A 15,055-nucleotide genomic window follows, 5' to 3' on the forward strand; every position below is an offset into this window, starting at 1 on the left:
GGGGGGGGGGGGGGAGGATGGGTCCGACTGGGTAGCTCTCGTCGGCGGCAGAAGGAGTTTCGGCGACGGGACTTCTCGGGTTTTTCCTGGGTAATCGGAAAATTTCGGCAACTTACCCACCCTTCGAAGGCGATAGCGGTGGACTTTTTTCCGCGAGTGACGTGGGCGGAGCTCGCGCACGTCTGGACCGAAAAACGCCGTGGAGCGTGTCGCCGACGCCGCCGCCGCCGCCGCGGTGGTCGTCGTCGGTGGCGGTGGCCGTAGCGGGCCAACAGTCGTCTCGCGGTATCTGACACGGTGTGCCCGCCCGTTGCAAGCGTACGTGTGTGGTGTCTCCGTTCACGTGCCACTGACATAAAGTTCGTGAAAAACGACACACACACACTCTCACACACACACACACACACATACACACAAGGAGACACGTCTATAGTACATTATATTGTCCGCATCTTGTATCGTAATTTAAACAACTCCCGTCTTGATCGATCGTGATTAATCCCAAGCCATATTCAACCAAATTCCCCTCCCCCCACGCCACAGAATTTTTACCATTAAATGACCTGATCCATGTGGTCTCACGCGACTGACACGCGGACACGTACCTTTTAGTGGTTTTGTTTTCACCCTCTTTCCGCAGAGTATAACAATATTTTTAGAACATTTTCGACGCATCGTCGAATCGTATATTCGTGGGATTTGTTTTCCCATCCGCTGTTGTCCTTATTTTCCAATCAAATTTCCGACCAGCGATCCCGGACGCGCCATCGACTCATACATGCACGTGCAGGTAAGTTCGTCGAACCGCATGTTTTATACCATATATACTTCATTAATGTTATAACAGGTGTCGTACGTCTCGAATCGTTCATCGCTTTTCCGAATCCCCCGTCGCTGCCGAGTACGTAATATTATTTTGTTCGAAAAAATCGTGTCGTTTCGGCGTAAGAGGATCACTTGCCGTTTCCAATATACAAGAAATAGTGTAGGCTCCTGTTCCGTAATCCGTTATCGAAAGAATGGAAAGAATGAAACGTCTCGATGTCACGGTTCGAAGAACGATATATAATATATTGAGGGGTGACGTGTCGTTCCACCGAATCTAGATTAAACGCGCTTTAGTCACTCACTCGGTGTTTGGACCACCCGGCAATAGTTGTTAGGTTGATGTACAGTGGTTGTGGTTTTTGGTCGTCACGATTGATACAAACTTTATTGAAAGAAGTGTTCGTAGGCCCTGGCTTACTCCACGTGTTATCAATTAAAATAATTATGTGACTGTTTACATTCCAGTATGAAATGTATACCTGTCGGGAAACCGTTTGAAAAATTATAAAACCCGGTTATAGTTTAATAACATAATTATTATGAAGACATGTTAAATTTAGAATAGTTTATAATATTATTGTCACCATATAATAATTAAACAGTAACATAAAAATAAAAAACAGTATAAAAAATGAAAAATATTTTTAAATGTATTTAGTCAATTTTCACTTAGAAGATTTAGTGTTTAAGCGTTTGTGCGGAAATTCGTAATTGTTATTATGTATCACAACAATTATTTCATTAAAATATCATTTTAAGTGTGTTAAACAACACAAAATAAATTGTTTATAAAAATATATATTTGGGTCATTATTTATAATACAAACATTTGTAAACGCATATTTCATTCAATACTTTTTTCAGTTAAATTTTTTTTTATTTGCAAATTCGGTTGAAACAGTCATGTAAAATAAAAACTCATGTGTTTGTATTGGCATAGAAGTATAACATTTTTATATTTTCATTATGAATTATGGTGTATTTATATAAATTAAAATCATATAATAAATATAGAATATGCAATATATGATGTATTATTATGTGGTTTAAGACTGAGTGCTGAAACTTAATACATTACGTCAAACCCCTCATTTCGAAAAAAAATTTTAATACCAAGCTTTATGTTATGTTATTCTAATTAAATTTGAAGTAACTTAGTGATTTTTATTTATCACAAATTGATATCGTGTTTTTTTTTAGTTTTGGCCTTTGGGTATAATAGTCTCTTTTAATGATACTATAGCATCACATTACGTCCATTAATTTATTGGATAAGCCGTTAAAAAATGTTTGCTCACAGGAGTAAATAATTATCAGGCTGTGGTTAGAACCGTTTTTAGAGGGCAGATTTTTATTTACTTATACTTAGCATCGAGTTTAAATTGTATAAAATGTTTCATTATTAAACAAGATGGATTTATAATAATACTATCCGCACGGTAGGTACCAATAGTTTAATAAGTATATACGTAATCCGAACGCTCAACTCTCAATCACTGTTTATATACTTTTTATCTATTTCAGTTATCTCACGAGTAGTAACAGATCAAAACATATTAGGGTTTTAAAGTTTGGATGGGCAACGATCTACTGATATAAAGTATTATACATTATAAATGTTTTTATTTTATAAAAGTTTGTGCAACTAGTAATGTATATCCTTGTCATCGATGGCGTGAGTTCGTGAGTCAGTTTATAACTTCTACCAATATTCTTACTAGTCTTTATTAAATTTGTATAGTTCAATCAATAGAATTTTCAAAACCAATTAAAATAATCAACTTAAAGTTTAAAAAACATAAACTTTTTCCACTAAACACTCACGTACAACATTATTATTTTACAATTATAAAAACAAATAAACTATTATTGCTTGAGTTTCAGTTTGGTCTCATTCAATAGGTAGGTGGTTATTCATTTATACTGAAAAGTGTTAAACACATATATAATTTAAACTCTATTCATTAATGTACGAGCTTTCTTGTTTTGTATTTTAAATTTAATTGTAAGTGCGTAAATGATTATAATTGGTGTATGTGTACTGTCAAATTGACGTGCCATTTGTAAATATTTAAATTGGTCATGAAATTAATTTAAGAATTGGCTTGAAGTTATTAAATCACTAATGATTGCAAGTTTTTGGGCCGTTTAAAAATCTGTGCCTAAATATAATACGAGAAATGTACAGAAATAATATTAAACGATTATTAAGGTTTCACCAGTGACTTAATCGAAGACTTTGCCACACTCTCATACGTTCTTCAATGCAAGTATGCAAAATGTATTATTTAATTTCAAGATGACACCCTATGGCCAAATACTATTTTTTTAATTGTAGGTAATAGGAACTATTCATAAATATGAATACAAAATATTTTGATCCATCGACATTATAAGTTATAATTTAAAACTCTAATCACAATAATATTATGCAGACAAAAACAATGTGTGCACGAGTTGTCTACAAGGATTAACTTGCACGTCAGTTAGAGCAAATGCACTTTAATATTATTACAGCTAAAAAAAAGGACTACTGTTAATTGGGGAGGGGAATTTATTACGTTGTTTGTTTGAAATACAAATGCAACATCAAAGTCCTAGTTGCGTCAAAACGGAGTCGTGTTTGGACACATTTGAAGTCGGCAGACATAAAATAATATTATCCGTTGCACAGATCGAAAATAAAAATGAGGTGGACCTGAACGGATTCTTTATCGGTAATTAATATGCGTAACCGTGGTAACTGATTGCAATTACTTGAGTTAAGGACTTATTAAAATACAATTTTCAAAAAATGCATACAATTATGCAACTGACAACTAGAAGAAAAACAACAACAAAAAAATAAATGCTCTAAACTATGAAACTAAGTACTTATCTTATTACTTTAATAAATATTAACGACCAAGTACAGTTTACTAGACTAAATTGAGAAATATATATGTTATTTTGACTCTTTTCTTATTACTCTCTATAACTATTCGAATTATGCACGAAGATATTATTCAGTTAAAACTACTAAACAATTATCTATAATATGCAGCAGCAATAATTATAGAACAGAAACAATAATGATGTATACACTAATTTTATAATATAAATGATTATTAATAATTCTTTCATTTTCTAAAATATGACGAAATATACAAAATATATTATATGCAAAGACATTTAGACAAACTTTATATTAAGCTTCACAGTTTCTCAAAAAAATGTACTTACAACAAATATGTTACCTATAATACTTATTCTATAACCATCACAATAAAGTAGCCAATGTAAGAATTCTTGAACCATTGGTTAATGTGATTTCCTAATGCACAACAAAATAGGTATAATGATGCATTATTTATTATATAAATTAAATATAAAATACATTTTTGTGCATACAATATAATTATGTCTGTACAAACAATTGATATGAGGTACTTAAACGAGTTATTTTGTTTACGATTTGTGAACAACACACAATATTGATTAGGTAAAAAGAAAACATTGGAAAAAAATAAAACTGTGGAAAATTATATAATAATTATTACAACAGCATTATCTACCATAAAGTGCACCGCAGTTTGTTTAATATGCACTCGATGTCAGGAAAAGGTAAAAAAAAATTTTAACTACAGTTACTTAGATAAAGTTGAAAAATGTGTGTCGGCGGTCGGTTAAAAATTCTATTAGATTAAATATATTTTAAGAGAAGGAGAGTTCTAGAAATTTTCTTTTAACGTTGCTTAATAATAGAAATGATTTTTAAAAATGTTAGAGATTAGTGATAAGCTTTTTTTCCCAATAATAAAAAGTTATTACAAATTTTCAAAAATACCTTTCCGTTATCTATTTGACCATCATTGCTGGAAAAACTTGATTTTTTTTTGTTAAAATGCTATAGAAAAACTACTTTAGGGATCAGAAATCTATTAAAAGTTGTTTTAATAAGTTTGCCGTATTAATCATACAAAATACGTTACACTAAATACAAGTAGCAGTATTGGTGTTAGTGTTAGGTATACGGCCGTTGATGACGTTGAGAAAAACATATCTCTATGATTTTTTAAACATACCAATGAAGTGCAATTTAGTAAACAAATTATTACAAAAAATTATATAATATTGAGTTAAATTAGGTTGAAATAATATAAGACAACTATTTAGATTTCAATTTAAAATTAGGAGTTTTTGTTATAGAAATGTCTAATTGCCGAAGACCCGATTTATTCACAATGAAAATACGTGTCAAAAAATGTACAGTCTTATTTGATTTTTTACAATAAGTATGTGTATGTTAAGTATTTATTTTATTCAGTGTAAAACGTATATACATTTAGAATGCTCAAAAAAGAAAAATGTTGAACGTAAGTTTTTTTTTAAATATTGTTTTTCAAATGAAAAATGCTAAACTCAAACGCAATATACGCTCCTAAAAAAAAAAATCCATATAATAATAAAACTGATATTACAAATCAATCATTAGAATCCAAATAAAGATTGGTTCTGGATTACTAAGACTTTTTTAATAAATTGATGAAAAACACATTCCGCTAATAAGTATAATATAAAAATTATATTAAATGCTTTGAGCAATCAAAAACTTTTTTTTCCCCTGTAATAGTGATCTAGTCAAATTCATGAAGATTGAAATCCTAAAATGTGCACAAGACACGATGTAAATTAAAAATTAAAAGAATAAAGAAGTATAAGCTTGGGCGAAAAATTCTAGTCGTTAATTTGTAATGATTTTTACTTTTTGAATCATATAGATATTTTACTTAATATACCAAAACATTTCTAAGAATTTCTATGTATTAAAACCAAAATTTTAACTTGTAGCTAATTAGCTAAAAGTATTTGAAGACATTATACAGTGTTATGTCAGTGGCACTTACGAGATGGAAGTTATATCGATAAAAAACAGTAATTAATATAACTTTTGCCAGAAACCTATAGTGTTGTAATGGTTCAAAATCCTGTAAGAACAATGTTTCAAAAAAAACTCCTTAATACTTTTCAATACAACATTCATAACATTAAAATCATACGGCTTATTGAATTTTTTTAATAAAATAAAATACCAAGAACAATTGCCTTCAATATTAACCTATCAGACTTGACCAATGCCTATAAAATGTCTTATAACTATTAATGCATTTATGTCATAATTCTTGCAAATATCCATTATATACATATATGTATATGTATATACTATAAACATAAATATTATAATCAGACGGAGGTTCGTTCCATATATTACATAATAAACAAATAAAATAATTTAACAACATTTCATATTAAAATGTTATTAATGTATGACATTATTTTTCAAATTCCCAGAATCATCTCACCTGAACTTGAACCTCTCATTAAATTTAATATCCCATCACCAATATTATGCATGGTGCATAACCCTGCAAGGTGGGTCCAATTACTTTACAACCAGCATGATTCAGACTGCTATAGTTTTTCCCGATATGTATTTGTAATTTATTGTACATTAAGTTGAAAATTAAAACTTAAACCTTGATAATCGTGATTCATCCATATCTATATTGAAATAATTGGAGATATTGTAGATCTCACAAGGTCTCTCCCAGCATGATTTGCAGTAGTTAAGGTTAGGCCTATACTCCCAGATACTGCTACTTCGAAAAAAAATTTTTTACAATAAACTGTGTATTGTATTATACACCAACGAGTGAACACAAAACGCAAGAAAACACAATAATGTAATAGGAATATATGTGTTTTTCGGGCACATAATAATCCATTGTGACCCGGACAACTGTGACAAATCATTTTCGGACATTTCGTTTCCCCGAATATTGTCGGGATGCGTGCTTTTAATACATTGTGAACAAGTGGAAAAAAGTAATGGTTTTAGATAGGTAATTATAATATACAAAAAATATTGTACAATTTATGATCAAATGGATATAAGTCTGTATCGGTAAGCCATTTCAACGTGATTATAACAGGTATTATTTTTTTTAAAGCCTGTTCCTAATATATAATATTATAGGCTATTTACATTTTATTGGGTTGCAACTTTGAAAAATTTCGTACAAATATCGTCTAGGTTAGGTATTTTATGTTGTAATGTTGTACGGAAGAAAAATCTTAAAAATCAAATTATATTTTATATTTCTATGATACACAATTGTATATTATATTATGTGAACCAATAGTTTAAGAACGTTTAATAGAATATCAGGTTATATTCAATTTGATGCAGTTCTCTATATCCGTTTTACATTTATAGTTGAACATCGTACTCACTTGGTTAGTTCTTTCTTTCATTTTTTTTAAATTTACGACGCATCTTGAATTTCTCAGATTCTTATACAAATATACATATTGAAACTCGAGTTTCTACTGTCTAAGTAAACTCTAATATTGTAATATGCTTGTAAGAACAAAACAATATTCCTTTGTAATACGTTTTGTTTGAATTATTATTTCTACTTTCATACTTTATGGTTCTGCAGATGCAGAATTTGGCTTTATACCGTGATACGCAGTAACCGCATACTGCATTTTTGAACATATCAAGCTTACTCTTCGTTTTTGTACCTGTATAAATTAGAAATGTTTCTTATAACAACATGTTTGTTTTTTTGTGTACCTATATATTCATCACTAAGATAATACAACATAAACTCCACGATGATGATATATTATTAATTTGCAAAGCTATCTTTCTTCACTTTAAACGATCGCATATTATAATATACAATTTTATTGTGTTCCAAATTATTTTACTGACAAATTTTAGTGGTTGTATAAATGCTTTGAAATGAAAAGTTTCTTTGTAAATCTTAGTTTTATGTCCAATTGAATTGGCTACAAAAAGATTATGTCTGAAAATGAATTTCGTGTTTGATGTAATACACAGCACTACACGCGCATACATATGAAATGGTTGTATGAATATCAGTGGGTTGCTTTATACAACATTCTCTCGACATATCCGACGTCTCCGACGTTTCCTATTCTTAACGAAACAAAAAACAGAAGTTACCCTAACAGAAGTCCGCACTCCTATTATAGCATATAGGTGCGGTCTGCTTATTCATTGCCGAACTGTCAACACTTAATGTTAATTGTTCGGCCGTGCATACATCACTATTTTAATATTTTTCAGAATAATAATGCTAAGGCTGTAGTACAACAATGATGACATAAGTGAAAGCCGCTAGACTTTTGCCGATCACTAACCTGTGTCGTCCAGCACGAGATTCCCAAATGCTTTTCGACGTAAGCGGCAGTCGATAAGGATAATTTTTTGTTTTTAAACGACGATTCCAAGTCATCGATGTCCAATATACTGAACACAAATCATCCATTTGTCTGTCTGTAAAGTGAATAGTTTCACTAGAATATTCTAACGTCGCATCAATGTGTACTGCGAAAGTATAACATGTGCATTCAATCTACAGCTGTCGAGCAAGTTCCTGCAATTGTAAATGACTCGATAGTTTATTTAATTTATCAGTAAACGAACCGTGGGTATTACCCTACACAGATATTCTGAATTGGTCGTCAACTATATAGTAGGTATTTTTATTGTCATCCAGTGTATTGTCATGCTGTTTCAATGTTTTTTCTTGACTTCTCATTTAACTTTCCAGATACATCTAAATTGGCCTTTATTATACGATGAATCTACATCTCCGCCATGTCTGTGAAAGTCGTTACAGGTGTAATGATTTTGGCGCGATCGTAAACAGATAACATAGAAATAATACAAACTAAATTTAAGACTTTTATATTTTTAGGTGATATATTATTTTATGTTTTACCGTATTCGTTTGACTAAAAAATATGCATATTATCGAATTGTGTTTAAAATTTAAAAAAATATTGACCAAGTGTGGATAGTTCATTAACAAAGGTACGTTTTTCTTTTATAAAACAATAATTTATAAATATTTACAATGTAATACTCCCCTTGCGGAAGTAAAAACAAAATAAAATTATAGTTATAGTAGAGATAAAAAATGTATAGCTACATAATATATACGTACTGCATGGAAAAGGGGCGTTTGATTTGTTGCATACTGAAGTTTTTTTTCAATTCTATGCAAAGTTTTTGTCAAAAATTAAAATTTTTATCTAAATACACATTTGAAAAAATATATAATTTTGAATACAGATAATAATTTTAATTTTTAGTAGTAAGCAATAGCCTCAAAGCATAATTATATTTAAATTATTACTATTAGGTTAATGATGATTTAAAAATATTAAATTGAATACAGTTACGTAAACTATAGCATATAACTATAACTATAACATATTTTATTATTTGGGTGGCTAGTAAAATTGTAATTTCATGTTTCATCTCCGTGAAAGCTGCTCAGTTTATATATAATATATATGAATGAAAAAAACCATCCCAAAAGGTAAATACTCTTGTCGTAATGCCAAAGTACCAAAAGGTTTTTTCCCCCGTTATTAAATACTCGATGGACAAAAGAAAGAAATCCTGTACTTGCGTGATGCTATTTTTTTCTCCTACAGTTTACAATTTGAAACTTAATATATTTTTCCAAAGCTAAATCTTAGCTTCAGTGTTTGATCGTCAGATAAAATATTTAAAAATGTTTAAAGAAATAATATAGAAGAATAGTATTTCAACTTTTTAAGTTTTAGGATTAATTCCATAATATACATTATACTTGAATTTATGACGTTTTGGCAAGAACGTGGCAAATATAATGTACAGATATCTGCACTATAAATTATTTTATGACATCAACACATAATTTGGTATTAATGGAAGTTAGTATGATTGTCTGTGATTTTTATCAGAAAATGTTACGACATTCGATTAATTAGTACCACTATATGCATTAAAACTGGACAAGATTAATTTAAAAAAAAACGTTTCAAATGTTTTTGGTAATATACCGGTCATATGGATGATGTTTGAGTGACCACAGTGTATTAAAATACTGTTTTTTGTTCAAGCGCAAGTTAATTAATCTTAAGCCATCAAACTACATATAAATCAAGTAAGTACCTACGTAGATTCGTCTAAATTTCCAACCTTCTAAAACGTCAGACCGTTACCAAGTATAATATTATTATATTTTCTCAGTGTGTTATTACTGTTGTTGTTATTATTATTATTAATTCATGATCATGCGAAAATTGTCAATAAATTGATTGCACGTTATTTTGCGAACTGCTATTCTAAAAATATGAAATTGTCGAGTATATGAATTCAATATAAAAGTTTAATATGTCACTTGTAATAGAAAGACCATCAGTATTATATCGGGATCCATGATTGGGACCGTGTCGATCGTTATATATAATAATAGTATATATATATTGATACGTTTGAATGACTTATGGTTTACGATTTAGAAAGCCTCGCATTCCCACCCCAAACCTCCTCTCCCACTCCACTAGATCCGACGGGGTCCTTTCTATATATTATACACCGTCCTCATCTCGTGCCATCTCACCACCCACCACCGACAACCAACAGTCATCCCCCCGCCACGGCCGTCACCCGCTGACGGCGATAGATTGTTCGCGAATCAGCAGGAATCTCTCTGGCATAACGTTTTTGTGGCAGCGAAAAAAATTATTTACAGCTCGGTAATAATAATAATAATAACGGCTTTGTATGTGGTTATTTCTTTATTTATTGGGCCTAACGCACTGTTCGTTGAAATATCAATTAGTTTTCACTGTTAACTTATAACGTTCGCGCGTTTTGAAGAAACACGATTCTACACATACCATTTTAATTTCGATCGTACAAAATATCTATCCATCATTCTGTAAACCTCAAACAATATCAACCTGATGTATTGATATTGCTGTCAAAACATTACAATACCTAATTATAGGTGATAATCGTTTGAATCTGATGAACTCCTAATCGAATAATTTGGTATTCCAAAAACTACAACTCTTCGTACCTGTGGAATTTTTAGCAGGATAATATTTGTGTTTATACCAATACGCTGTCAGTTTGTACGAATATATCGTTTCCGTTGTATGATTGCTTTTAAAGTGTCTATTTTTCGTGTCGGTTTCAGATACATTTCTTTTAGATTTTCATTCATTGCCCATAAACTATAGTACTCCTAATAATACCGACTTGTAGTTGTACATCAAAATTACATGTTTTTAATTTTAATTTATTGCATAAGAAATTATTACAATGATTGAGGGCGATATTTTGATACAAACTTACTATAGAAATTTAACTCCCAGGTATGTTTAACCACTTTTAATACTTACACGGTGCTAATAATTAGCATTTGGAAATAAAATTGATTAAATTAAATAAACAAAATGTGTTATATTATAATAACCATTAAAATGAAATATTGTTGTTGTCCGTTATAATATTATGTCGATGCTGAACATAATTGTAATTTGTAAGTGTAGTTCAAACGTAACTGTAAGCGAAAACAAACTATTATTAAATATACCTTCTACACATATTTACATAATATTATAAATATGGCTGTAAAAATCGAGTGTAAAGTAAAATAATAAATTTATTTTCTCATGAAATCTAAAGCAGATTTATTATTTTAAAATGTAATTACATTAGAAATCTAATCAAAATGTAAAATTAATTATTGTACATTTATTTATATATATTATAAAATAATACAATATAATTTTACTTTCGCTGCTTATAAATGTTTATTACCTACTATTATTTATACTTTTTAATACGTTTGCAAGTACTTATAAAGTTATAACCCAAATTCATAAATTGAGTTCATTTCTGATTGTTTTATTTTAAAATACGCTCATTGTTTTGTTATTTAACAAGTCGTAGCTTATAGGAATAACAATATCATTTTTTTTTTACAATTTTGAAATTTAAAACAACCAGCAAAATCATTCTTGCAGTAGACTGTAGTAGTGAAATGTAAGTGTGGAGTGTGTTTCATTTAGTAAGTCATTGCGTTTGATATTTTAATCATTGTAAATTAAAAATAATTTTGTTTGGTCTACCAGCATATTATACTATTATGGTTATTTTAATATTTTATTTTGCTATTGGTAATGCAGTAAGTTTAACTAATTTTTGACAAAAATAAATCACATAGACTTATTATACCTAATATTAATTTATAAAAATGACTAGCTGTTATTATTAACTTATAAATATCAACATTAACAAACCGTAAGAAGTCGTAAACAATCTGATGTTGAGTCCTAAAAGTAGAAATAAGTTCCAATTTTCAACTAGCAATCATCTTCGAAATTGAAGATTGATTCATTTTATTATTTTCCAAGACTTATGACGGACACTAAAAGAAAACATGCATCATTGGGAAACCCATTAAACTCTATACTCAGAATCTAAATGTTATAAAAGTATTATCTAAAATAACAAGTACAATATCGTTTAAGTATCCTTTAATATTATAATCACACATAATATCTTTATGCTAAAAAAATGCATATCAATACTGATTATTGAATGAAGTCACTAAGTTAGGGGTAGATGAAAAACAATTATCAAACATTATACGAGTATTATAATATTGTAAAGTAATATTTTTGTATTTCTTTGAGTATTATCGTTTCAAACAATAAATTTATTAAAGAAATGTTACACTATTAATGTTGATTGTATTTTGTAAGTATAATCAAATATAAAAATGTTTTAACAGTAGTCACTACATATTATTTTATTTTGTTCACCGAAATTATGAGTTCCTGGTAATATTGTGATAAGCAGAGTTATATTAGCATGAACAAACATTTTTTTTTTGTTCAAGAGACTACTAAAGTTTATTGATGTAGGTACATATTTGATTTGTGAATTGTATGATAAATAAAAAAACACCTTCATCAATAGTCTTATATTATCTATAGGTAGAATATCTATGTTATTTTTTTTTTTATTACTTTTACATCTAAAAAGATTTTTTAATTTTTTGTTCGTATTATTGTTTTATTTCTTTCTTGCAGTAAGGTATACTATACTATATTATAATATTATTATTATGTTTATGATATTGTCATTGTATATAGTAAATAATTAATAATACTTTGGCATTTATAGCGTATTTTATTAATTTATAGAATTAACAATAGTATATATGCGTTGCTATATGAGTAATATGAAGAACACTTGTTGACCGACAGTCTCTTTACCACTGGTTTACCACCCACACGTGCTATGCATCTTCGCCTCTCTCTCACAGACACATACGCACATAGAAAGAAGTACATGAGGTGGGTGAACACATTCTTTCCTTTCTTTCTTTCTTTTCCTTGTACGCTTCCTTCCGGTATGTTTCCTCTCCACCGCCCTCTCAAACGGTCACCAACTCTTCTCCGACGTTTCCATTACTACCGTTTCCGGCTATAGTAAACACACACATAGAATCACCCCTCAACGTATGTTGGCCACACTCTTATTAGTGGGGGATAAACTATTTTCCTCTGCCGCCGATAAATTAGCGCCGCTTGTATAGCAGTATATATATATATATTATATATACGATAAAAGCTTTTTAAGATCAATTTGCCATTTTCGAAATATATAAAGTATACGGTTAGATCAAGGTGGTGTTTAATGGGGTCACAGAAATAGCCTTTCAATATACCCGAATTTCGTCTCGCTTTTATCATTGCGAAAATACCCAAAAGTCGCTTTGCTGTATAGTAGGTTTCCAATGTAAATTGTTGATTATTGTCATTGAGTATGTCACTGTAATGGGATTAGAATACGTTAATTTTGAATTGGATGACGAGCTATTACATCCAAAAAACGTTTCTCTGCAGACACATTGTTGTATGTGCCTACTTTGTAAAATTTCAATAAATAAAGATTAACAATAAATTTGGCTTGAATGTAAATACTCCTAAAATATATACAAACATATTATACAATAAAAATATGCATATCAAAAAATATATATAATTAATTCTATAAAAATAAATATACAATAAATATTTAATGAAAATAATATTGTAGATCTACAAGTATAGGAATATAATTATACTATTGTTACGATACATATTATTTTAGGGTAATCCAACGAGGTGATCAAACTGTTCTTTCCATCTAATATCGATCTTTTTTAATATCAGATTTGTGAAATTTTAAGTAAACTTAGTGTTCAAAATACTTTTTTTAACATTTAAGTAGTTTCCAGTGACGATACCACTATGCATTTTTGAATATAATGAGAATTACCTCTTTTCCTCTGTATATTGTTAAGCAGATAACTATTTTGAACATTATGAAATCTTTATCAGAATTCAAACGAATAGGTCATTAGTTAATTAACATTGTATATTAACTTTGTAATAATGACACTATATCTACGATGTTGTGCATGGAAGTCACATGTGCCATGTTTTTTAATTTGTAAATGTGGTCTAAATCTAATAAGTATTATTATTATAGTTTAAATATTCCAAATATTTAATGTTCTTGTAACACCAATTTCATGGGTAGAAAATATTGTTTAAATTTACGTTTGGATACATCGACCTTTTCAAAACTGTCAAATATCTACCAATAGCTGAAAAAAGCCAAAAAGTTTTTAAAATCATTATAAATCTATAAGATGCTAATATAAATATTTGGTGATAATGTAACTACTGTCATTTGTTATTGCGTGACAAATTTAAAAACACCTTATAATGTAACGGCTTGTTTTATGACATTTTAGATGATGGCCACTTTATACCTGGATGAAAAAAAAAAATGGTTAAATCATTTTTTTTTAAAGTGATTTAAGTTATATTTTGGTGTATATAATATGTATATACATGTATATATATACATTAAATTGTTATGAATAGTGAAGAATAATATGATATTTTAATAATGCATCTATAATGTAATTGTGAGACATTTTTGACGTACAAAAATAGTAATTGAAATAAGCTCAGATAATATTGAAACAATATTATGTTCGCAAGGCAGTGGTGTAGCTAAATTGCCTACCCAAGACGCCGTGTCATAGTAATATTATTCGAAATTAATAATAATATATTTACCAACAATATAAATATTTAGTACTTTGAGATACTAATATAATATACACATATGTGTAGGATATCTATGGGTAATTATTAAGGATGAATGAAACTATATTATATTAATGATTTACAAATAATTCCACCAAGTGGACTAGTAAAATATAATAGTAATATCAATGAAAACAAAATTTGATCAATGTGATTTTATAAACATATAATATTATGAAGGTAACCTAAAAGAAAA

The 15,055-nt window shown here is 29.2% G+C and overlaps 1 protein-coding gene across 1 annotated transcript in view; it reads left to right on the forward strand.

Moving 5' to 3' along the window:
- Positions 1 to 285: 285 nt before the first annotated feature.
- The window catches only part of LOC111035303 (lachesin-like), a 184,961-nt gene continuing 170,191 nt past the window's right edge, over positions 286 to 15,055 (forward strand). Inside the window, exon 1 of the mRNA XM_022316868.1 lies at positions 286 to 790. The gene's annotated coding sequence lies outside the window, so the exon portion shown is untranslated. The remainder of the gene's footprint in view (positions 791 to 15,055) is intronic.

Source organism: Myzus persicae, unplaced genomic scaffold (genome assembly GCF_001856785.1).
Source record: "Myzus persicae strain clone G006 unplaced genomic scaffold, MPER_G0061.0, whole genome shotgun sequence".
Lineage (NCBI taxonomy): Eukaryota > Metazoa > Arthropoda > Insecta > Hemiptera > Aphididae > Myzus > Myzus persicae.